This window comes from Periplaneta americana, chromosome 9 (assembly GCF_040183065.1).
Source record: "Periplaneta americana isolate PAMFEO1 chromosome 9, P.americana_PAMFEO1_priV1, whole genome shotgun sequence".
Taxonomy (NCBI): Eukaryota; Metazoa; Arthropoda; class Insecta; order Blattodea; family Blattidae; genus Periplaneta; species Periplaneta americana.
In genome coordinates, this window is record NC_091125.1 from 9,295,840 (window position 1) to 9,320,791 (window position 24,952).

The 24,952-nt window shown below is 34.8% G+C and overlaps 1 protein-coding gene and 1 long non-coding RNA gene across 2 annotated transcripts in view; one reads left to right on the forward strand and one right to left on the reverse strand.

Moving 5' to 3' along the window:
• Nucleotides 1-24,952, reverse strand: part of Rab23 (RAS oncogene family member Rab23) — a 524,702-nt gene that overhangs the window by 126,702 nt on the left and 373,048 nt on the right. The gene's annotated exons all lie outside the window — the stretch shown is intronic.
• LOC138705763 (uncharacterized) lies at nt 1,183-6,740 on the forward strand. Its single transcript, XR_011333753.1, has 5 exons — nt 1,183-1,713; nt 1,820-2,070; nt 2,333-2,457; nt 2,684-2,891; nt 3,096-6,740. It is a non-coding gene; the product is annotated as an uncharacterized lncRNA (long non-coding RNA).

Here is a 24,952-nt window from a genome sequence, read left to right on the forward strand (position 1 = left end):
ATGGTGATTTTCTAGTTTGAAGGTTGAATTTTCTTTTGCCAACTTCGTTTCGAATTTCGATACTGACAAATACTATAAATGGTAGTGATTTTGTAACCGGTATGTTGGCAGCTGAGGCAAATATCGACAATATTTGCCAGTACTGGAGTTCCATGAAATTAAAATTGTACTAGATTTCTCAGCCGGTTACTGGAAGATAGTGAAATTCGAACTTATTAATAATTAATTAATATTAGTATTAATATTAATACATAATAGTTATGTTATGTGTTGCGTTGTGGTTATAATTCAAGAATAGTCAGATAAGTACGAATGAATATAATATACTTGGGCGTGATAATGCACGTGGGTAATGGATAGAAACATTATTTCAAATTTTAATGAATTTCTTTCGTGTTTAGATTTTTATTACTATGTCAAAAAAATGAAATAGTGTTGCAGTGACTCCTCCAAGGAAGAAAATGTGTGGCATTCAGAGTACGCTTCAGAAATCTGTAGTTCACGTGTATAATGAGTTGAAGAAAGAAGATAATGAAGAAGGAATTATGCTAACGGAGACAGCAATTACAACCAGAATAGGACAATTATTAGGAGTAAGTATTCTTAAGCATACATTTCAAAGTGGTATTCAGTTTTAGGAGTTTGCACTAATAATTTCATGATTGTGGTCAAACAAAACAAATTTTTAGGTTAGGCCTAATGTTTAATCAAGTCAGTGATTTTCATATTGCCAAACTAAATACATTTAAGATACTGTAATACTGCAGTAGGTGATAGCTTAAATACATTTACAAATTAGACGAACAAGTAATCAAACAGCACGAAAGTAAATTTCCAGTTTTCTCTTTTGGTATTAAATTAACCGTTCAGATCACAATTTACATGCCACATCGGCCGAAGAAAATACAAGTCATATTGTAATTATTAACTTGATATTGCAGCAAATATTACATGAATGTTGGCCTGTTATGGTGCTTAAAAATAATTCAGTTTTATATAATAACTATATAACATACTCTATAAAGCATAGGAACGTTGACTCTGGCTGAATAATTTATTCATGACTGGTCTAAGTAATATTAAATATGGTGTTTCTTCAGAAAAGCTACCCCACCCAAAGTACTTGTTAAGATATAACACTCGAGAGGACGAGGACGCACTACTGGGAAACTAACCATTTCTCTTCGTCCTGGACCTCTCGCATGTTATATTGGTAATTAGTAACAAGTTTGAGGGAGGGACTACAACAATGCATTAGAATATACAGGTAAGTGTCAAAGGATTTTTGTGCTGAAAGTATTTGTGGCTGTGCACTAAAACCACGTGTTCATCACTATGTAAATATCACAGAAATCAATTAAACAAAATAAAATTATGCCTTCTTTGGTGTAGCTTTTCTGGAGAATTACCTAAATATTAGCCTACTTAAACCTATCGTAGACCCAACCTAACATGTTGATCATTTTCTATTCATATAGCTGTAAATGTTGGTATTATGCATGAATTTTATGATATAACAATTTTTAGAAGTATTATGTTATTGTTTGTTATTACAGCTTGGCTTAACTACAGCCACGAAAGTGATAAATTCACACAAGGGGACCCCACTCGTGACACCAGGAAAACATAGACTACGTAAACATCCAGTGACTGATGCTGATGATTTTACGAAAGATGCAATTGCGAGATTTATTTATGACAAGTTACATAAAGGTAGGGAAGTTACAGGAATTATTGTGTTGATTTATGCAATGTAATTCTGATATTAGTCATAGGCCTATGTATAAAAATATGGCATAATTTTCATTTACTGTTACAGGGGAAGTACTAACAGCAGCAAAAGTTCTGGAACATATGAATGATGATTATGAAACATATTTATTTAGAGTATCCTTATCATCGGTGAAAAAAATTTTGAAAGAGATGAAATTTCTATGGAGCAAAGGGGATCCTTATACACATGTATGAGAAAGTGATGTTATTCGTTTTTAAGAGAATATATAAGAAATGTGGAGCGTGAGAACCCTAAACCCGTAGTATTCTTGGATGAGACTTGGATTTTTATGAATGGTAAATTTCAATGTATTGTGAGACATTGAGTGATTGAATTTTTTACTAACAAATAGATTAACACTTATGTGGAATATGAAATTACAATTAATATAGGCTACTAGTAATGAATTCAGGTGGGAACAACATGTTTTGCAATTAATAGTTTCATATTATAACTAGAGGTTAGTTATAAAATTCTTGAACAGTTTTCCTGTCTTTAAAATTTTTGTGTCTCTTAGAGTGTCAATGTGAATTGCTTTTCTCTCTCTGTTTTTTTAAGTATGATCACCCACTTATTTATGAATAAACCAGGTGAAGTTTCCAGTGACATGAATGGTGTTATTCATAGACCAACAAATGAGGGTGGAAGATTAGATGCCGGAACGAAAGGTGGATTTATACTCGGTAAGTTATATTGATTTATATTTTACATAAATTTGGCAAGAGTAATTTTTTAAATCAGGGTACAAAAATATAAAAATTGGTGACTAAATAAAAACGTGGGAAAGGCTTTCACCAAAGAGGATCTCATGTCATGTCATGTTATGTTATGTTATGTTTTATTTTCTTTATTTAAATGCTGTGAATTCATGTGACGTAATTATATGCCCAGGTATAATTTTTATTGCAGGTGCTGATTTAATTTTTTCATGCAATTGAAAGAAAAGTCAGGACTACCATAGTGCTATGAATAGCCCTGTAGTTGAGAAGTGGGTGCAAACACAGTTGTTGACCTGAGAACATTAGGGCAATGCGTTATTGTCATGGATAGTGCTGCATATCATAGCAGACTTGTGAAAAATCAGCCAACAACAAAATGAAGGAAAGAACAGCTACTGGTGATTGCAACTGAATATAATAGATTTGTTGTACTAAATGATAAGAGTTGTACTAAATGATAAGAGTTGATGGTGTGAAATCACCTTTTGATATTACATTGCAATATTAATTTCCATACTTTACAGTCATTATTATTATTATTATTATTATTATTATTATTATCTTTACTACTACTACTTATAGATGCTACTTTTTTCTTTCAGGTGAAATTGAATCTACATAAGAATCCTAAAACAACAGAGCCTTGCCAATTACTGTTCTGAAGCGGCCTTGTCTTATGTGTTGTGTCTATATACAATTAATTCTTTCAGTTTTTTTTCCCCTTTAATGTAATGAAGTTGTTGGTTGATTGATACCAAGTGTTCAGCAGTTGATGTCATTTGTTATCTTGCACTCCAATATTTAACCAGATGATTGAAAGCTATGTAAAGTTAAACAGTCAATACAATGATCCATATCTTTATTGAGATTTCAGAAATGGCATGGGGAGATTCTGAAATATCAGTTCTTTGTAAATATTTGAGACAATCATGGCCTGTGATAATATGAGTACTGCCACTGTAGATTTTCATAGAAGTTCAGTTATTAAATTAGGTGTATTATTTTTACTATGTATTGTACTATATTTTTGTTTCGCTTAATTGATGAATTATATATGCTGTAAATTGAATAGTAGACTGTAGGTCTATAGCTTAACTGATGAATTGTATGTGCTGTAAATTAAATAGTAGGCTGTATACCACAAGTGATGAATTGTTTATGCTTGTAATGTGAAGTAATTTGCATGATATTTATTATCAGTTTCTGTATATTTCAACTGATTGAATTGTTTATACTTTTAAATTGAATTAACTTGCTTGCTATGTATTATATTTTATAGCTTAACTGATGAATAATTGTTTAGGTTTGTCAATTTAATAATCTGAGTGCCATGTACTTCATATTTTTAGTGGAGCCACCAATGTAGCTTAGTCGGTAGACTCGTTGGCCTGCAAATTCAGAGCTGCACTCGAGGGTAGTTTGGATCCCCCATTTGGTCTGATTAGTTGGTTTCTTCTGAGGATTTTCCTCCATCGTGGAGCAGATGCCGGATGGCCTATTGCAATTTTTTCATTTGCTTTAGAATCATTCCGATTTTTGTTACCACATTGTCATGTACTGATCTTGTTATTCTTTTAACAGTGTGGTAAGATGCAGGTATAGATAACCTTACAGTAATTTTGCTACCTTTCAGCTACCTCATTACCTCCCACTCCATAAAGTTCATGGATCCACGGAAGTACCAGTCATCGATGTAATTCGACCATTTTGCTTAAAATATTAAAACACTGTAAAATATTGAGATTTCATGCTGTTACGTCCATTACTGCAGCAAGAACATCTGATTTTGAATCTGATAGTATGACAGCCTTCTCAGATTTATGAAGTCGATACTGGAGATTTTGTAAGCTTAAAAGTGTATCTAAATTTTCACTATCAAAATTAGTCAGTGTTTGAAGTTAGTTAGTTAGTTAGTTAGTGGCGTTTAAAAAGGGCGCGTCAGCTACTATGGCTATTTGCACCCTTATCTAAAATCTTTCACTAAACACAATACAATAACCGGAATGTTTAAAATGCTAAAAAGCATTGTCACGGTTAAAATAGGGCAAACAAGTGTTTGAATATAATTCCCTGTAAAAGGGAATATACTGGTATTGTACTACAACACCACTACATCTATGGCTTGGTAAACAGGATCCATCTATAAAAAATACTGTATGTAGTCACTCACTGACCAGATCATTTATCGTTTCTAATGATTTTTAAAATGTCTGGAGAAGTATCACATTTCTTAACATCATCTGTTAAAGTTAACTTATATACTATTCATTTTGAAATAACTTGGGATTATGTTTTATTAGTAAAGTTTCCCTTAATTGAGCAAGTTTGAGTTCTCCAAGTAGAGTCAAAAAGTCTGTTGGGATTTTGGCTCAGTTTATTAATATTTGTAGACTGTGATTTTTTGTTCTAGACAACCATATTATCTGCAAATGATGAGATTATCATAAGATCTATTTCTTTAGTTAGACCATCGACATTAATATTGGAAAATGTATTCCTGAAAACAACAATGTGGGAAGCCCAGATGAATCTGTCTCTATTTACATATTTGTGACAATGAATCAAATAATCAAGTCACTGACCCAGTGTAACACTTTATCATGGACACCCTAAGTTTGCAATTTCTTAAGTGATTTATATCTACAGAGCCATATGATCCTTGAAAATAAATTAAAATTGTTAAGTTGTTTTGTTTTCTGTTTAAAATATCTTTAATATCTTGACTAAAATTTAAAATCTGTCCATTTGTTGAATGCAATTCTCTAAAGTCAACCCAATAAAATGAAAGTTAGTTACTAGATTCCAGGAACCAATTCAATCTATGAAATCATCTCTTCCATAATTTTGGCTATCATACTAGTAAGTGGTATCTGTCGATAACTCGAAAAGATATTAGTTGAATAATTGCTTTTCAAAATTGATGTTATGGTAGATTTTCTCCAGACAGATATTGTATTTTAGATGAGATTACAAGATAAAAGTAGTGAGTTTGCTTGTTTGCCAACATGTTTAAGAAAATCAGCATGTGTATTGTCTGGACTTGGAGATATTTTGGGTCTTATGTTATTAAATTAATAGTAATATTCAGTTCTTGATTAAATATTGTTATATAAAGTAGATAGTAGATTTAATATTTCTTTCAGTTTTTCCTTAATAGTCTGACGTACACAGATAAAACTAACAACCACACCACCAACTAATCTAATAGAAATTAAAATATAATTAAATGTAGAAAAAGTAATTAAAATTATAAATACACGTAATAAACCATAACCCCCTAATTTCAACAATATACTATTTTATTCCCTTTTACAGCTTGTAGATAATTATTAATTGTAGTTATTACTTATTAGCATAATATTTATTGAACTTATTGGCTATTTCACTTCGTTTGAAAGATGTTATTGTGTACAAAAAGCATTTTTTGATGATCGTTTCATGCTGTATGTTGTGTATAAATCTATGATTTCTGGCCATCTGTTCTGTGTAATCCATCTTTTGTATAGAATTAATAAAATATTCTTTTGGTAGTAATTATTTTATTAATTGAGTATTTAATTTTCACCAGCTCACATTTCTTGAATCATTTGTTTTTTCTTATTTAAATTTAGGACACAAGAGCCAAAAAGAGACTTCACAGTTATGTATCATACATTTTTTCAATGACAGACGTGGAGTTGCAGAAATAATAAGTGTAAGTGTAGCATTATTAAGCAATTTACAAACAAATGAAATCTTTAAAAAGGTATCTAGAAGTGAAATTACTTATGGCTTTTAAGGACCAAAATAATTTTTTAAGTTGATTTATTATTATTTCAGTTTTAGCCTAGTTGTATTATCCATTTCCTTACTAATTTCAAAAGATAATCAGAAGTTCATTCGAATTCCAACCAAAAGTCAATTGGTTATTAATTTATCTACCTTTAGGAAGTACAGTATATGTACGCTGGAATCTTTGAAGTGAAGTGACAATAATTTAATTGGTCTTGGAACAGATTTGATTCTTGAATATTATATACTATACTTTGTTGTATATTTACGTCTAGTAACCTATTAATGCTAATACTAATAATAATGTAAAGGAATAAAAGAATAGAACATAGCAATACATTTCTCATTATTATTGAAACTATTTAGAATAACCTTCCAACATTAAGGTAAAGTACGGTGAGTAAAGAAGTCATTCAGTACATAGGATCGTGATTTTACTACATGTGGTGATATCTGGTAACAGTTGGCAACACTGACAAGGCGGAAATATTTGCTGTTTGGGAACTGAACTTACGTGATCCTCACTATAAAAGTGGTGGTTATGTTGTTGATTTCCATGCAGGAAAGTTAGTATCCGCATTCGATCATCCTCTGTTGATATCTTTCTTATTATTCTTACCCAACTGATTCTTCAACCAATATTTTGAGCTAAATTTGCTGAAATTAGTTCATTTTATTTACAGGTGATTATAACTATGATTAACATTTGTCGTTATAAAGTAAACTGTTCACCTATCGGGTAGAATGAGTACGAATTCGTCGCCTCTCCAATCTGAATATGTCACAATCTACCAAAAAATCATATGCACATATTTTGCTGTCTATCGCTATAATGGGCTATAAAGTCACCTACTATCAGTGAAATGAAAGTAACTCCGCCACTTTATTTGTCATTTGGCTTGCAACCACTATGGCAGAGAATATGATTTGTGGGACCTTGTCCAGAAGAAGAAATTATTTCTCAAGGTTAGTTAACCCATGACAGAGAAAGTGAAAGGAGTTACAAATGCAGAAGACTATTTGAGTTAAATATGTATTAATGATTATTGTTTTTATTTAAGAAATTAAAGATTTATTTTACAAGTAGGCTACAATAATGTTTCAGCTACAAATGAGCCGTTCAGAGCAGAAGTGGTGTAAGTTAATTTTGACTTACACCACTTTTGCTCTGAACGTCTCCCATAAACTAGGCTAATGATTCGGTCGTTATTATACAAATTTAAATGACATGAATATGTATTTTGCCTGTAAATGTATATACGAAGAACAGGGAGATTGAGAGAGAGAGAAAAAAAACAAAGAAAAAGTAGGAATTGTATTTTGTATATTATTTATTTGAGCCGTCCAGAGCAAAAGTGGTGTACGTCAAAATTGACTTACACCACTTCTGCTCTGAACGGCTCAAATCATATATTATTATAAGGATAAAATAATAGAGTAATCTTTTCATTTTTTCATTAATTTATTAAAATGAATTAAAACAGCTTACATATAGAACCAAGGTGATTTGAACGTACAACCTCAACAACAAGAAACTAACTCTTTACGAATGAGTCCAACGATCTATGAAACTGTAGTTAGAACTTGGATTGTAATGAATACACAAATGTAGATTACTTGACTCCAGAACCGTAAGCGATCAAGTGTAAATCATAATAATCACCACTTTGAGGCATTCAATGTTCTGTTTCTCATTTATGAAACATTTCTTCACTAGATTGTTATGATTATAAATAGCTATCGATCATTACATCTACAAAAACTACACGCAGTCTGTGAATATATCTTGGCTCTATCGAAAGATCACGAAAGCATCCGATTGACACTGCCTTATAGACACGATCACTTTCATTTTGACTATGAGTTCAGGCTAACTTGTACATACAGTATATAGGACATAATGCATAATTTTAAGAAGCCAAAGAACAGAGTGCTCGCGGAGCCTAGTAGGCCTAGTAGGCCTACCACACCCCGTTCCTGCAGTCATGAAGTATTATGTCTTCCTGTACACGACATGAAAATTGAGAGACCCCGGGCATTCGCAAGCAAAGCAATGTTATGAATGACCACTAGTCATATCATCGCTTGGAAGATAATTATCTACGTATATGAAGCAGATAGGATGGTTAATTGACGGAAAAAACTAACAATCTAAAATATGTTCAATATATTGCTATTCACGCCAATTCCTGCTACGAACCTCTGCGAAGAGTTGATGCAGTCATGCAGCACACATCCAGAGGTTTGTATTGGGGACGGTGCTAAAAGTGAAGACTTCGATAATGAAAACCAAATGGATTAAATAAAACTATCCAAATAAATTTATCAGTTTTTTTGGTTGGCTATTTTACGACGCTTTAACAACTGCTATGGTTATCTAGCGTCTCAGTGAACTGAATATGATAATGTTAGCGAGATTAATCCATGGTCCAGCATTGAAAGTTACCCAGCATTTGCTCTTAATGGATTTAGGGAAAACCCTGGAAAAAACCTCAACCAGATTTGATCCAACCAGGATTTGAACCCGGGACCGCTAGTTGCATGGCCAGACGTGTTAATCATTACTCTACAGCTGTGGACCGTATCAGTTTACACAGTCTGCTATAGAAACTGAGAGTTCTCTGACGGACAAAGCAGACGCTATGGGTCTTCAAATGTGAAGTTTAGGGAATGCAAACCGAAGCCTATTATTTTAAACGATTTATATTAAGTATGATATTGGTGGTGTATTGGAAAAATCAAATGAAGGAAGCAGTGGCGGATCGTGAACTTATGAATTAGGGGAAGTTGCAGTAGATTTTGGTACATACAAATTTCACTTCTTGATATCATTACTAATAAGTATAGGACAAAAATAAATGCATTACATATCGAAAAATCAAAACTTCCTGACTTAGTTGGGATTTGTCTGTGGTATCATTTGCCATAATAGCTAAAAAAAACTAATACCATCGATTTCAGTCTGAATTTCAAATCGGCAGAAACTCAATATGCAATCTACCAGTTCATCCTGATTTGTTTTAGAATTACCTTTAAACAGTGGCATGTTCCAAATGATTTTTGAGAGGCTCGTTTAAATTACTCACGAAATACACCAGAGTTCTTCGAATCGTTTTTTCATCGTCCCTAAGGGGAAGTTCATATTGGCCACAAAATTTGATACAATCAATATTTTTTAAAATAATTTCACGATTTTTTCTCATTTCTTGATTATGTTTGAGAATGTTTGTTCTGTTCATTTCACTTAGTTGCGCAGCAATATTAGTTTTTCCTAACATAGCCAATGAAACAACATTTTTCAGGTGAGACTGCGAAGATTCGTGCTTTTTACCTTTTAGGGGCAAATGTCCTAAATCTGTCACACCACTCCTAGTCTATGCAGTATCACTACCGAAGAGGAGGGAAGGAAAACAAAATACAGAATTTTTTTTCGTTCACATCCACGTAACCACAAATGTTTAGCTAAATTTCATTGTTATACTTCCTTACATATATGCACTATTTCGGCTGGATGAAGGTTGAGTAAGATTTAAGTCGGGTAACGGACGACCCTGTAATTTCACTTCATTACATCAATCTTCTCCGTGAGGGAAAGTTAAGAAAAATAAAATTAATATTCTGGAATTCACACACACTCATGCTTGCACATTTGCACTGGTTGTTACGTCACACCAAAGCAACACTCAGATATATTGATCACAGTATATGTTCTCTATACTGTTTACTGATGGTCAACAATGTTCTACAACTGGAAAAGAAGTCGCTTTCGTATTTTACGTAATATATCAAAAGGATTCTATTCGTGCAATCATTTTGAGTTAAGGCAAATCCTTAGGTTCTACTGGAGGCTGGATATATACGTAATAATAAGGCAAAAAAGAATATTAATTTCAATAATTTCAAGGGAAAAATTGTTCCGGGGCTGGGTATCGATCCCGGGACCTCTGGTTGAACGTACCAGCTCTCTGCCAACTGAGCTACCCGGGAACTCCACCCGACACCGTCTCAACTTTTCCCTTTATATCTACACAACTCGCGTGGGCTGACGAAACGCCAGAGACCCACATCGAGTGCACACAAACTCTGTGTGACTTAGAATTGTGGTTCTCTGTTAACGTACACAGTGACGTACCCGGCCCCGGAACAATTTTTCCCTTGAAATTATTCAAATCTGCTTTACAGGGAGCTTTACCTGAAAGACTAGATTTGCAATATTAATTTCGTTATATTAACTCTATAAGATTCTACAACAATAAGTATGTGAAGAGAAAATAAAAATGTTGACATTAAGTTTCAAGGGAATAGAGAATCCATTTGACGTAGCATTACAATAGCGGTGTGGGAGTGGAGGAAAGATCTTCCCTTGTGGCCTGGTTCTGTAAGACACTGCAGCGAAATATGGGTTTTAAACAGCGGCTGGTTCCATCTGCTTCCCTTCACCTCTCTACCCCCTTACCTAGCAAGACACACTCTCTATGATCTGTCCCACATGCAGATCCCAGGACGACTTTGAATGCAGTGTCAATTCCAATACAGTCGATGCGCAAAAAGATTATGTATAAGATAATAGTACATATTTCCGGCCAGATGAAATATAAATCAATTTACCAATAAAAGCTGCAACAATTCTTCTACAAATTAAAATAAATATTATTTCTATTTTCCTGTCAAAGCAGGGAGTGATGCAGCTCCGCAGCTCTTATGGACGGGCCGCCCCTGGAAGGCAGCACTGAGAGAAGCCTGAGGATTTTTCCCGAATTGGCTATTTGGGATTGTCGAAATAGCTGCCTTACTTAGATAAAAGGCCCTTGCCCCTAACGGTTTAAGAAATTTAATGACCTAATTATAACCCTCATCCTCATGATATTGGTGTTATTTTAGTGTAGGGCAGGGGTCGTCAGCACAGAACACGCTGGGGCTAGCATCTCTTACCCGCTGAAAACGCAGCGCACCATAGTGCACTGCGTAGCTGCTAGCGGGTATGCTCTCTATCTCTCCCTGCTGCACGACGGTGTACATGGGACAGCGAGTGCTGACGACCACTGGTATAGGGAGTATTATAATCCTGCATATATGACACTTCCTTCACACCGCAAGCTCAGCTGCATTTTCTGTTTATGCTTTTCACAGTTACCGTGAAATCTACCGCCGCCGTCTCTACGGTAGTAACTTAAGTTTCTAAAATCTGTAGCGGGAAAAATGTCTATACACGACTTAACTAAGAAATACAGGCGCATCTTACCTATGTCACAAGAGATTTTCGAAATGTCCTTCTGTTTTAATATAATTTTTATAGCATATATCAGAAGATTGTTCTGAAATACTTCACTAATCTCTTCTTGTGAAGTGTTTGAAATAACTATTTGGATATTTTCTTGCACTTTGCTCGTAACTTAAAACTAAAAGTCTCGCTGCAATCTGCTATACACCATTCTCAAACAATTTTAAAAACAATAACTTGCACTACGCACGAATGAGTAAATTCCTTCAGTCTTCTCAAACAATTAAAAAAAAAAAACAATATATTTCACTACTTTACGCGAATCAGTAATTCTTTCAGTATCTCATTACAGATCGAGGTGAACTGCACTCAAGCAACTCCCGTCAAACGCCCTTCAACTTCGGGAATACAACAGGCACACTGTGGGAGACAACGTTTCTGTACGTCCCATGGTGACGTACGGACGACTCTGTATAATATACCAGTGGAAGAGAAAATTACTGGGATTCGTAACACATACAGTAAACGATTATTATTATTCCTATTATTATTATTATTATTATTATTATTATTATTATTATTATTATTATTATCATTATTTAATATTTTGGCATATTTTTCTTTGTACACACATTCGACCTAATGGAAAGTGTACAGAACTTAAGACCTAATGGGTATGAGCACATACAAAGAATGGAACCTGATAGAATGCCGCATAAAGGTTCTACTATTTCATTATGAACCCAAGGGTAATCCATTAACAAGATAAGATGACTCAATTTATTGATGTTAAAATAGGTCTAAGGCCTAATTCTCTGAAGAAGAAGAAGAAGAAGAAGAAGAAGAAGAAGAAGAAGAAGAAGAAGAATTTTTCTATCATGCATAAGTTGGCTACAGTCTTTTAATTTGTACTCTCACTTTCTTTCTTCCTATTGTCGGATTCAGGATAGAGAGGAATGGAGTTTGATTTCTGTGAGGCAGCGACAACTGTTCTGATATCGGATTGATTAAATGATTGATTGAAGTGCTATTTGAATATCTGTCAGAAGTTGTACTGAAACCTGTCGCTAATCCTTTTGAGCTATAGAAGCAAGTCTACTTAAGGAATACTAACATCCGACACTATGTCAGCCTTTTTCAGGCACAAGAAAATAGTGGTAACCACAGGAAGAGAAGAGGTCTTAATATTCTTTAACTACATATCATAGTCGTTAGGAATGTGTTTTGATGAGGGCCAAGGAAACTTTATACGGCACTTTGGAGAAATAACAACTGCTAGGTATGACAAGAATCATACCGAACCACAGTCCACCTCTGTGGAGTAACGTGAAACGACCAGCAGGATAGCCTAACTCAACTCAAGCCTCACAAGCATATTTTCCAAGTGTTTGTTTTGTCAGAGCACGTTTCGGACGACGTTTCTTCTTATCCAGAACGGAACATGTTTCTCGCCACTTATTAAGTAGTTTAACAACTCACTATTTCGATGATTGTAGAGCCTCTGGAAAACGTCATCGAAACTTGTGTAAACAATCGTATGACAGTAAGCCTATGTTTTAAAGAGTAAAATGCGCTGTTTTACTATGTATTTAACCAGGGTTAAAAATACGGATTTCTCAATACAGTTGACACAATTGATTGAGATTTAAAATATAAAATGTAAACAAAACTGTATTAGGCCTACCAGCTTAGTGTAACAACCATTAACGTAAGCTCACGCATTACGTTTTTTGCAGGGCTTAAAGCCAATAAGAGGCCTAGAAAACCAAATTAGCCGATTGTCAAAAGCAATCTCGTGGTTCGGTAAGAATGCTGGTAACTCAGTTTGACTCGCTCTATATTATGTCATAGTCGTCATGCGATATTACAGTATCAGATATTATACTCTTATTCCAGTAGAATCTGTAATTCTTGTTTTTAGCTTTCATTTGGATTAACTCAAAGTCAACACAGTTTTGAATAGAATTGAAAATTACCGTTGTTGGACTCAACACAATATATATTTTATGGAATGGGCAGAGCATATTACCATAATAAATGCCGAAATACCAAGAATTTAAGGTCGACCTCTCAAGAAACTCCTAGACCGATGCATTGTAAGATCGGTACAAGGTATGGAACCTATTACCCCTAGTATGATGCATTGTAAGATCGGTAACACATACAGTAAACGACCTATTTCTTCTAGGACGATGCATTGTAAATTCGGTACATGTCATGGGACGTATTTCTCCTAGAACGATGCATTGTAAGATCGGTACAGATCATGGGACCTATTTCTCCTAGACCGATGCATTGTAAGATCGGTACAGGTCATGGGACCTATTTATTTGCTTGCTTTATGGTGATGATGATGATGATTATTATTATTGTTATTATTATTATTATTATTATCATAATTGTTAGATTGCAATCTTTCGAGCATAGATGAAAATTTTAGGGAATATCAACATTTTATAGCGCTGGTACCATAAGAATATGATTCGGTGCAACAGAAGCTCGTTGCCTCATATATGAATGGTATCAGTGATAGAGAATTATGAATAAACGCTGGACTAATGTGGAGACAGAAGATGCTGAGGAATACTTGTCCCTAACCATCTTTGATTTGAACCTCGGAATAGATGCATTATAAGATCCACCATAAATATAAAATTATGCAAAGCCGCAAAAACAATAGTCAATGGAAGCAGCGTTTCGATAAATTAAATTATCGATATATATTGTTTTCATTATGTTGCCAATGAATCAATATTGTTGTAAATTAGTTTGATCATAATCAAGGCGGCAATTTCGAATGCTATAATTAAATATCAAAAAGAAGTTAATCAAATTCTCCCTGTTGATTTAAAATGTTGGAATTATAAATATGAACTTTTCAGTTGCTTTATCCATGAATACAGATATGTACAGTATGTTCTATGGTTTTTCATGCGATTGTGATTTAGTTAGGAGTGAAATGTTTTGCGAAACATGTAATTCTGGGATGAGATTAAAGAAATGAACTCATGTGGAGATATCAGTGGGAAATACAGAGTATTAGATGACAAACGCAGGAACGTTGTATCGTAGTACTTTGTAAAATCACCCGGATAATGGAGAAAGTGAAACGAAACATCTCCAGTGAGGTCCATGGTAAAATGCTAGTTTTTAAACCAGTTTTTTATTTAATTTTTTGTTCCAGAGGAAATAATAGTAAAAATATGTTTTTTGTGGAAGGCTAATATTTTCCCTGGACCAAAAATACATTATAAATGGAGTAAAATAAGTATTTTATAATATATTATAAATATGACTAATATGAACTTAATTTCATTGTTGTATTAATACCAATGTTTTATTGTTCTAAAATTCTCTGTTACTGTGTTTTAAGTTTAGCTTTGGTTTGTTTCTTTAACTTCATTTTAAACAAAATATAATAGGCTATATTGTATAACAAAGGTGACTAATATGAGCTTAATTTCATTCTTGTTGGTTTTATTAAAAGATACATATTTGTAGTATGTTTTTAGTTTTGTTAAGATGGCATACTTGATATAATAATCGAAAATATACCATATATAATCGATACTATGAAATACTCGGGGTGGGTCCTATAATGCATCTGTTCGGAAGCCTCATGTTCTAAGCTTCAATTCACATCAACAAGTAGTTTTATAAAAATACGAGGCGCATCCAGAAAGTAAGTTTCCCTATTTTTTTTTAAAAAGAACACACACTTTCAGGAAAACATTTATTGGCAACAGGTACAGCAATGTTTCAGCTATTTTTCAACATAGCCACCATCAGAATTGAGACACTTGTCGTATCGTGGGATCAACTTTTGTATCCCTCTGTCGTAGAACTCTGCCGCCTGTGAATGGAACCAGCGTGTGACAGACGTCTTCAGCTCTTCGTCGTTGCCAAAACGCTCACCGGAGGACAGGAATTTCTTGAGGTGCAAGAAAACGTGAAAATCGCTGGGAGCAAGATCAGAACTGTAGGGTGGATGATCAAACAACTCCCAGCCAAATTCCGTCAAAACAGCTGCTGTGCGCCGAGCCGTATGTGGACGAGCATTGTCATGGAGGAGCACAATACCTGCAGTAAGCATTCCACGCCTCTTGTTTTGAATGGCACGTCGCAATTTTCGCAGTGTTTCACAGTAATGGTCAGCGTTCACTGTTTTACCTCTTGAAAGGAAGTCAATGAGCAGAATGCCCTTCCTGTCCCAGAACACCGTGCACATCACTTTCCGTACCCACAGCGTCTGTTTGAATTTCGTCCTGACCGGAGATCCACTATGCCGCCAATGCATTCACTGCTGCTTGGTTTATGGGGTGAAGTGCGAAATCCAAGTCTCATCGCCCGTGACGATCCTGTCGAGGAACTCGTCGCTGCCATCGTAATACCGTTGCAGAAATGTCAGCGCTGCTCCTGAACGTTGCATTTTGTGTTCGGGTGTCAGGTTTTTCGGCACCCACCTGGCACACACTTTTTTGAACAGCAGGTGCTTAGTGACAATCTCATGCAACAAGGATCGTGATATCTGCGGAAAATGGCTGCTCAGCTCCGTAATCGTGAAGCGACGGTTCTCCATGATGAACTGCCGCACCAGCTCAACACGATCATCATTGATGAGGAACTGTCGCCCACTGCGCTCTTCATCATGGACACTTTGACGACCTTCGGAAAACTGCCTACACCAGCGACGCACCATCTGCTTACTCCTGATGTTCGGCCCATAGACCTGACAGAGCTGCCGATGAATTTCAATTGGCGCAATGCTTTGTGCATTAAAGAATTTTATCACCGACCGAACCTCGCAGGCGGCGGGAGAAGGAATAAGAGCTTCCATTTCGGACCACTGCTGTCACGCTACTGGCACCAGGTGGGACCTGTCCGGCTGGCATATGATTGATACGTCATAGATCTGTTACGCATGCGCAATTGACACGGCTAGTTACGTTTACTTTCAAGGGGGAAAAAGTCGAGAAACTTACTCTCTGTATGCGCCTCGTACTACATATTATAAATCTCATAACAGTGACTTATTTGCGTACACCTGCACATTCAGTGAGAGCTCTATTTGTACGATGCAATTACTACATCAAGAGACGGAATTAAAATGATTTGGTTGTTAATGAAAGTGAAAGCATTTTCTCTATAAGCGCGCGTTATTATAAACAGCCGAAATTATTGACCTTAAAATATAGGTATTATAGTTACGGTATAACGCAACATCACGTTTTTCTGTTTCTTGTGCAATTTTTTCTCACGGTATATCTTTATCCACTGCTTCTAGGAAACGCAACATTCTCGATTGTGATTCATTCCAAAACTATTATATACGAGAAACATAAGCAAAGTTTATATGGCAGTTATGATTACAGAACTTATAAACTGGTTTTTGTTTCTGTAGTAACCCTGTTTAAAATAAGATCAGGACAGTAATTATTACAGAATCTACTTCTTTCGAAACCTGCCAAGAATAATTTATGTATACCAAGCTATAAATTATGCATTATACATTATAAGATACCATTCATATTTCTTGGATCAAACATCATGACCATCAACTGTAGCAATTGCAACTATAATAACAATAATATGAACAATTATACGATTATATCAATATCAACAGCTCCTATATTATCGCCTCACTGCATCCAAATTTCTTTCCTTAGAAAATTTTGAAAAAAAACTATGGTAATAAAAATATAGTCTATTATGATATATTTAAGATGGTAAATTATTTTCTCTAGGAAATTAGTCATAATACTTAGCCTATTATAGTTTTCAAATGTTACAATCATGTACTGAAATGTAACCCACATTGGGAAAGATTCCAGACTGAATTTATGCAGAAAAATCAGGAATAATCGACCTGTTCTCTTTTTAGGGTAGTAAAGTAGGATTGTTGCCTTTCTCGTACCCTAATGCATGATCTTCAAATATTGTCACATACAAATGTTACTTCTTAAATACAATATACAACTCTTTGGATAGGACCAACTATTTGTGTTAGCTGAGATATTTCTTGAGCAATTTATTTCTGCCAATGGGCAAGCAAAGCTCTAATGAAGCTCCAAAATTTCACCTCCGTGTCACAGAAACTAAAGTGCTACATATTTGGATTTGAAAAGAAACCGTTTAAATCTCTAAAGGATGTTTACACAACAACACAACGAATGAATACCGCTAACAAACACAGTGTGTGGAGTGCGAGTTACTTGTACTCGTTAAGGCAAACAAACTTGAGTTCCGTCGTGTTTATTCAATGAACTCATGCATAATTCATTCTATTTAAGTGTATTTATTTAATCTAAAAGTAATTAACAATTTACAGAAATGCAATGTAACAATTTTAAATATATTCCGTTGATCGTTCTATTAAAATTTAAAATGTTACTGTATACGTCTTACTATTTCTCTGACCGAGTCACATTTCAAGAGCCGTCGGCGACAACTCTGACGTAAGAGCTTTCCACAGTTTCACTCCTGATCAGATTGAGCAGTCTAATGAACTTTTAAGACAACCGCTTTCATCAATTTCACTATGCTGTCATCTAGCAACTGCAAAAGACGTTACGTTATAAACCTAACCCTTGTGGTATTGCATGGAGTAACAGCTTGAATCTAGCAGTCCTTACCAAAAAATTCATTTTCGACAGTGGAGATTCTAGTGTTTGTTATCTTTTTTTTATGTTGTCATATTATAACATGGGAATGGCCAATCTGATATGTGATCAGGGGTTCCACACAACATTCGCTGTGAGAATCCCAATAGAGTGGAGCAGTGAAAAACTGACTAGTGGAAGTCGCTTCCCTAGCTTTCTGCATCGATGATAGGGATAACTTAGAATTACAGTACATAGAGATAGTGAAATGACAGGAGAATCAGGAATATATCGATAAAGTGTGCTGTATTTATACACCAAGCTTCAGATTGAACTTCCCAGTAGTTGAAGTGGGATATTCTATGTGGAAAACCAGCAATTTAGTCTTGTGAATATCTTTTAGTAGGTTATTTTACGACGCTTTATCAACATCTTAGGTTATAACAATGAAAATGTTTCTTGCTCAAAAATAGCTCATTATTATGTATTTCCACCTGCTGAATTAAAAAATCACCATAAAAATGACATATTAGCTCTTGCTTTGTAGATAAAGTGACATTTCATTTTTTACAGTCAACATTTTCAGTTTGGAGGAAATTTGGGGGAAATTTTGTTTTGGGAGTTGGCACACATGTCAAATAACAAAACACAAATATTCTTCAGCTGTTTGTAAGTTACAAACATAGGTATTGTTGCTGTCACTGTGAATTTCATATTGTTTCTGCTGTAATGAATGCAGAATTTCTGGTTTGGGAGTGTTTTTAAAATGTAAAATTTGTAAAAATGCCACGAAAATTGTGTGTTTGAAGTAGAAAACGAAGACAGTGTGGAAGAAGAAGAAGAAGAACAAGAACAAGAACCCAACAAGCCTTCCACATCCCAGGACCCTGATCTTGAGGAAAAAGATGATAAAACAGCACAGACTGAGTCAAGCGGAATTGAATGATCTCATTAGAGACCTTGACCTGTCAAAGGATAAGGCAGAAATTCTAGGGTCAAGACTACAGCAATAGAATCTTCTCGAACGTGATGTCAGGGTCTCACAGTACAGACAACGTCACAGGGATCTGCTTCCCTTTTTTTTTTTTTTAGAAGAAAAACAATCTTGTTTGCTGCGACATTAATAGCTTGATGAAATGTTTGAATTTGAACCATGATCCAATTGAATGGAGGTTATTCATAGACTCCTCCAAGCTTAGTTTGAAAGCTGTATTACTTCACAATGGCAACCGTCTTTCTTCTATTCCTGTTGGTCAAGGAGTTCACATGAAGGAGATTTATGCAAATATGACAGCCCTCTTCAACTCAATCGAATATCATGAACACAAGTGGAAAATCTGTGGTGATCTAAAACTCATTGCTGTACTCTTAGGAATGCAACTGGGGTACACAAAATATTGCTGCTTTTTATGTATGTGGGACAGCAGGGATAGGAAATTACATTATATTCAGGCAGACTGGCCTGCAAGAAATCATAACCCTAGCGAGAAAAATGTTGTTGCCGAGCCTCTCGTGGACCCAAAAGATGTACTTCTTCCACCCCTGCATATTAAGCTGGGTTTGATAAAATATTTTGTCATAGGTATGAACCAAGAAGGACAGGCCTTTAAGTCCGTAAGAGAGAAATTTCCGAAATTAAGTGATGCCAAAGTCAAGGAAGGTATTTTTTCCGGCAACAAATTCGAGAACTTGTAAAGGATCCTGCATTTGACCAAGTTTTGGCGGGGAAAGGAAAGGAAGTTTGGGAAGCCTTCAAGGGAGTTATTCATGGATATTTAGGCAACAAAAGAGATGATAACTACACTCAGTTGGTGACAGTGCTCCTGCAAAATACCATCAACTCGGATGCAAAATGTCCCTTAAAATCCATTTTCTCCACTCCCACCTAGACTTTTTCCCTCCTAGTTGTGGAGCTTTCAGTGATGAACACGGAGGAAGGTTCCATCACGATATTTCTGTTATGGAACAAAGATATTAAGGCCGCTGGAATGAAACAATGCTTGCGGATTACTGCTGTCTTTGTGTAGGGATGCTCCGGAACTCACTTACAAGAGGCAAGCTAAAAGACGACGATCTCATGAAGCCACACATGATTCTCTTCAGACCCAACCATCTGCCAGGTATTTTTCCATAAATTTAGAACTCTTAGAATGTAACTGCCATTAAAAAAAAATTAAATGCACTTTCAATGTTGCTGGCATATGTAATTAAAATGTATCGTTTTCTCTTAATCCGTTAAACTGAAATACTTCCACCTATTGTGTATCACAGAAACTAGAGCTAAGAAAAATTTTTTCATTGTCATATTCGTTTTTCTCAACCCAAAATTAGTAAGAATTGACTCATGAAGTGCAAGAAACATTCAATTTTTTTTTTTTTGGCCAGTGTTATTTAGCGTCTGAACGAGATGAAGGTGATAATGCCGGTGAAATGAGTCCGGGGTCCAACACCGAAAGTTACCCAGCATTTGCTCATATTGGGTTGAGGGAAAACCCCGGAAAAACCTCAACCAAGTAACTTGCCCCGACCGGGAATCGAACCCGGGCCACCTGGTTTCGCGGCCAGACGCGCTGACCGTTACTCCACAGGTGAGGATCATGTGAATAATGATTAAAATCAAAAACTTCACTAGAAGACTTTACTTCTGGAAGCATTGTTTTTGGACTATCAAATAATTTGATTAAATGTTGATCCCAACTCCTAACCCAAAACTTTTCCAAAGAATACTTTTGTTTTGACGGTTTTGTTCATTGCACTTCTCTTATTTTATTCGGAACTTCCAGAATTTTTATTGGGGAGCAAATTAAAAAATTCGCATGATAAAATACATGCATAGGCAGTAGCTCAGTGTTATGAAGTATTATCCTAAGCCAGGTGTTATCCCCGATGTTGTGTTGGACGAGATCCGAGAACGAGGATTTTCTCGGGGATCTTCCATTTCTCCAATTTAACACATTTCTTTTCGCCAATTCTCTCTTTTTCATTTAACTCTTTCTCCTCACATCATTGCCATTTAATTCACCTTAAAAATGTCACAGAGTGATGTATGATACCAACTAGAATTGGCTAGCCAGACTGCTCGCAACTTGTATGTGCATAGTTTATGACGATGAACCGGTTCAAATGCCGCAAGAAATAAACGGCGATGAAAGCTGGTACACGGTGTTGATCAGTTAATGTAGTCACCGTTAGAAATATGTCTCTGCCATCTCTCTAGTATCGCCGGGCTGATAATGTACCCAGATGGTTTTATTTAACTCATATCTTCTCTATACGCACAATATATCTATTGATCACAATGCAGAATTACTTTGGTCTGCCCCTTTCGTACCTATAATATACCGAAAGTAAAGTCTTAATTTAGGGGGTTATTCTTTGAGATATTTCAAACAAAAAAGTTTAATACAAATCTGCTCTTTTTTATTCCTTTTTGAGATAAATATGTTTTATATGAAACATTTAATAGCATGTTTTAAGAAAGCCATTGATTTAATTTGATCCAAGCAGTGTAACTTTTCGTTCTGCAAAAGAATTTTACAATATTAGATTTGTTCGGATCAAATTTCTACAGTATTGTGATAGTTATTTTAAAATTTACATTTTATTTCTATCGTGCCAGGATTTTTTTTTAAACAATTTTTCTCAAATTTTTAGAATACACTGCACCGAAGGTAATTGGTATCATTCGCTAATTATTATTTCCGTTTTTAAAAGCTTTTCATTTTTAAAACATGATGAAATAAGGGGCACAATTTAATGGCATTTTTTAAATTATTTTCCATTTAAAATTCCACTAAGTTGTATTAAAGTCTGTCAATTTATTTTACTACTGTAATCACGCAGATCTATTTCTTTTGTAGTCACAACATTCCCACTGCAGGATTGTTCTACTTGATTTAACTTTTAACCTACGATCCTTCCAACTAGAGAATGAAGTAGCAGTAATAAGGCCATGTGGCATGACAACATGACACTTCCTTCTTCGCTCACTCAGTATTTTACACCCACGAAATAATCCATTGCTAGATATCAAAATATAACCTTAAAGGTATGTTTCAGAAAAGTTTTAAGTCTAAAATGTTGAAAGCTAAAACTTTTTTATTGGTCCAAAATAATGTTACTCTCCTCTGTTTGCGTAAACTTATAGTAAGTGTTGTGTACAAAGTATTATTGAGAGGAGAAGTCACGAGGTGTTTGAAGCAGTGATATGGCTGTCCATGCTGTTCTGCCAAGTAGGCCTATTGTCAAACTTAAGAAAGGAACATCACTAAACAGTGAAGAAAAGACTATAATATTAAGTGCACTAATACAGTGCTGAATACTAGCTAACTTTCATATATGTAAGTTAATTTTTAAACGTGATGCTGTGTTGTATTGTATTTATTTACATTCCATGTTATTCGTACATCGCTTCACAGCTAGAATATGGAACATGTGAAAAAATCTTAATATTACTACAAATTCTTAATCATAGCCGCAGTCTAGTTTAAATATTTGCATAAGGGTTTTGAAATATAATAGTAAAATACAAGGGATTAGTATTGATACTTTGTACAAGACAGAAATATTAATACAGTGCTGTTGAATGTCATGAACTCATCTACAGAATAGAAGGCGTGAGAAATTAGGTCCTAAATAATCTCATGTTTTCAGTTTGATTTTTTTTATATCCATAGGAAGGTTATTACAGTTTTTTACTGCCATATAAACGACAGACAACAGACTTGTCGATGGATTATGAAAGTCGTTTTTTGACGAATATTTATATTTATACTATGAACTGTTGAATTAGTTGCAAAGTTTTCACTATTAAATAGAACGAAGTTTATTAATGAAAAAAAGACAAGTCATGGTCATTATTTGTAGTTTTCTTAAATAGTTTTTACACGGTTCCCTAGATTTGGCAGCTAGTATTATTATAATTACTCTTTTTTGTAGTAGGAATATGCTGTTACTATATGTAGAATTTCCCCAAAATATTATTCCAAAACTCATTATCGAATGGAAGTATGGAAAATATATTGATTTTAAGGTACTTGTATTTATTGTCTCTTGCATAGATCTAATAGCAAAATATGCTGAATTTAATTTCGGGGTAATTTCTTTAATAGGATTTTTCCAATTTAATACATTATCGATTTGTAAGCCAAGAAATTTGATTGTTGTTGTTGTTTCTATTAGGGGCTGTTCTAATTAGGCCTATTGCGCTTGAAATTTCATGGTTGAATTTGGGCCAGGATTTAAATTTGATTATGTTAGTTTCGTTACAATTTAATTCAGTACTAATTTATTGACTGAGAACCAACCACATATTTTGAGACAACTACCTCTGTTGAAGAGGCTGTATTTATACTACCACATAAATACGGTAGGTTCAGTCGAAGCGATGGATTTCCTAGTTTCGTTTACTTAAACGATGTTGTCTGCATTTTGTCATGCCACAAATCACGTGCGTACGTGGAGTAAATACAAACGACTTCTTTTCGTTTCTTTTTTCTCAAGTTTGCTCATACGGAAATTTCAACACTTCAAAATCCGGTAACTTTTTGCTACGAGTGAATCATGACACTATCTCTGAACCAAATATGTACATTTGAGAAGGTATATGTAATAAAGGAAGGAAGAATAAAATCGACCACCGGCGTAGCTCAGTCGGTTGAAACGCTTGTCTGCCGATTCGGAATTGCGCTCGGACGCGGGTTCGATTCTCGCTTGAGCTTATTACCTAGTTGGGTTTACTCCGAGGTTTTCCCAATCGTAAGGCGAATGTCAGATAATCTATGGCAAATCTTTGGCCTCATCTCGCCAAATACCATCTCGTTATCACCAACCCCATTGACAATAAATAACAGAGTAAAAAAATAGGCCTAAATAAAATCGTAGAGTCGATTTAGAATAAATCGCAATCTTCTGACACAACATTTCAAATACACACTTGTTCTTTGAAGTAAAATTTGTGTTCCATGCATATAATTTCGGAATAAATTGAAGTTGTAGACAATTAGTGAGAACAAACTTCGTCCAGTAGTTTGAACAAAAAGCTGTAGGCCTACTCAAAGAGGAAGATTTGCAGAATAAATGATGATATAAGCGTTTATTTCCATAAAAATATGAAAATATATTTTGTAGTGTCACAGATGTTATTAAAACGTTATTATATAATAAAGAGAATAGGGACGTGAATATTCATATGTGAAGGATTCTTCAATTGTACTAAGTACGTAGCTGTAAACATTTCCATGTGCTAAGAATTACGAAACCAGATCGTAACTAAACGGATTGTAGAAAAGTACGCAGATTAAGGAAAATGTTCTTATAGAAATATGCTATCGATATGAGTGAGAATTTTCTCACAGTTGTACAGTGACATAATATCTAAAGCGATTCAAAAACTTCAAAAATTCAATAATACAGTATTTACCAAGCTTATTCACATTACAATTTAATATTCAATACTTGAAATGTAAGCTTCAAATACCTTTAGTGCAGTAGTGGTGTCTTAAAAACATTTTTGAATAAAGTAACACGCGAAGGGTATGAAAATAATTCGCAGCCATTTCTGTAATGTCGGAACAACGTGAAGGGGAGAGAGAGACAATAACCAATGTTATGACACAAACCATAAATCAGTATGAAGTATGGCAGAAAGGCATGTTTCCATAATAAGAGGGGCAAGTAAGCTGATTTTATTGCACTACAATCTACAACGATCTATAGTTTTTACCACACAGACCAAGCATTAACATAGACTGCGTAACATGGATCACTGTGAAGTGTGAGCAATACAGTTTTACGCATTAACAAGTAAATACAGTTTCGCTTTCCTATCGTACCTTACGGTGGCCACGCCTCTTCTGGCTTTTACTTT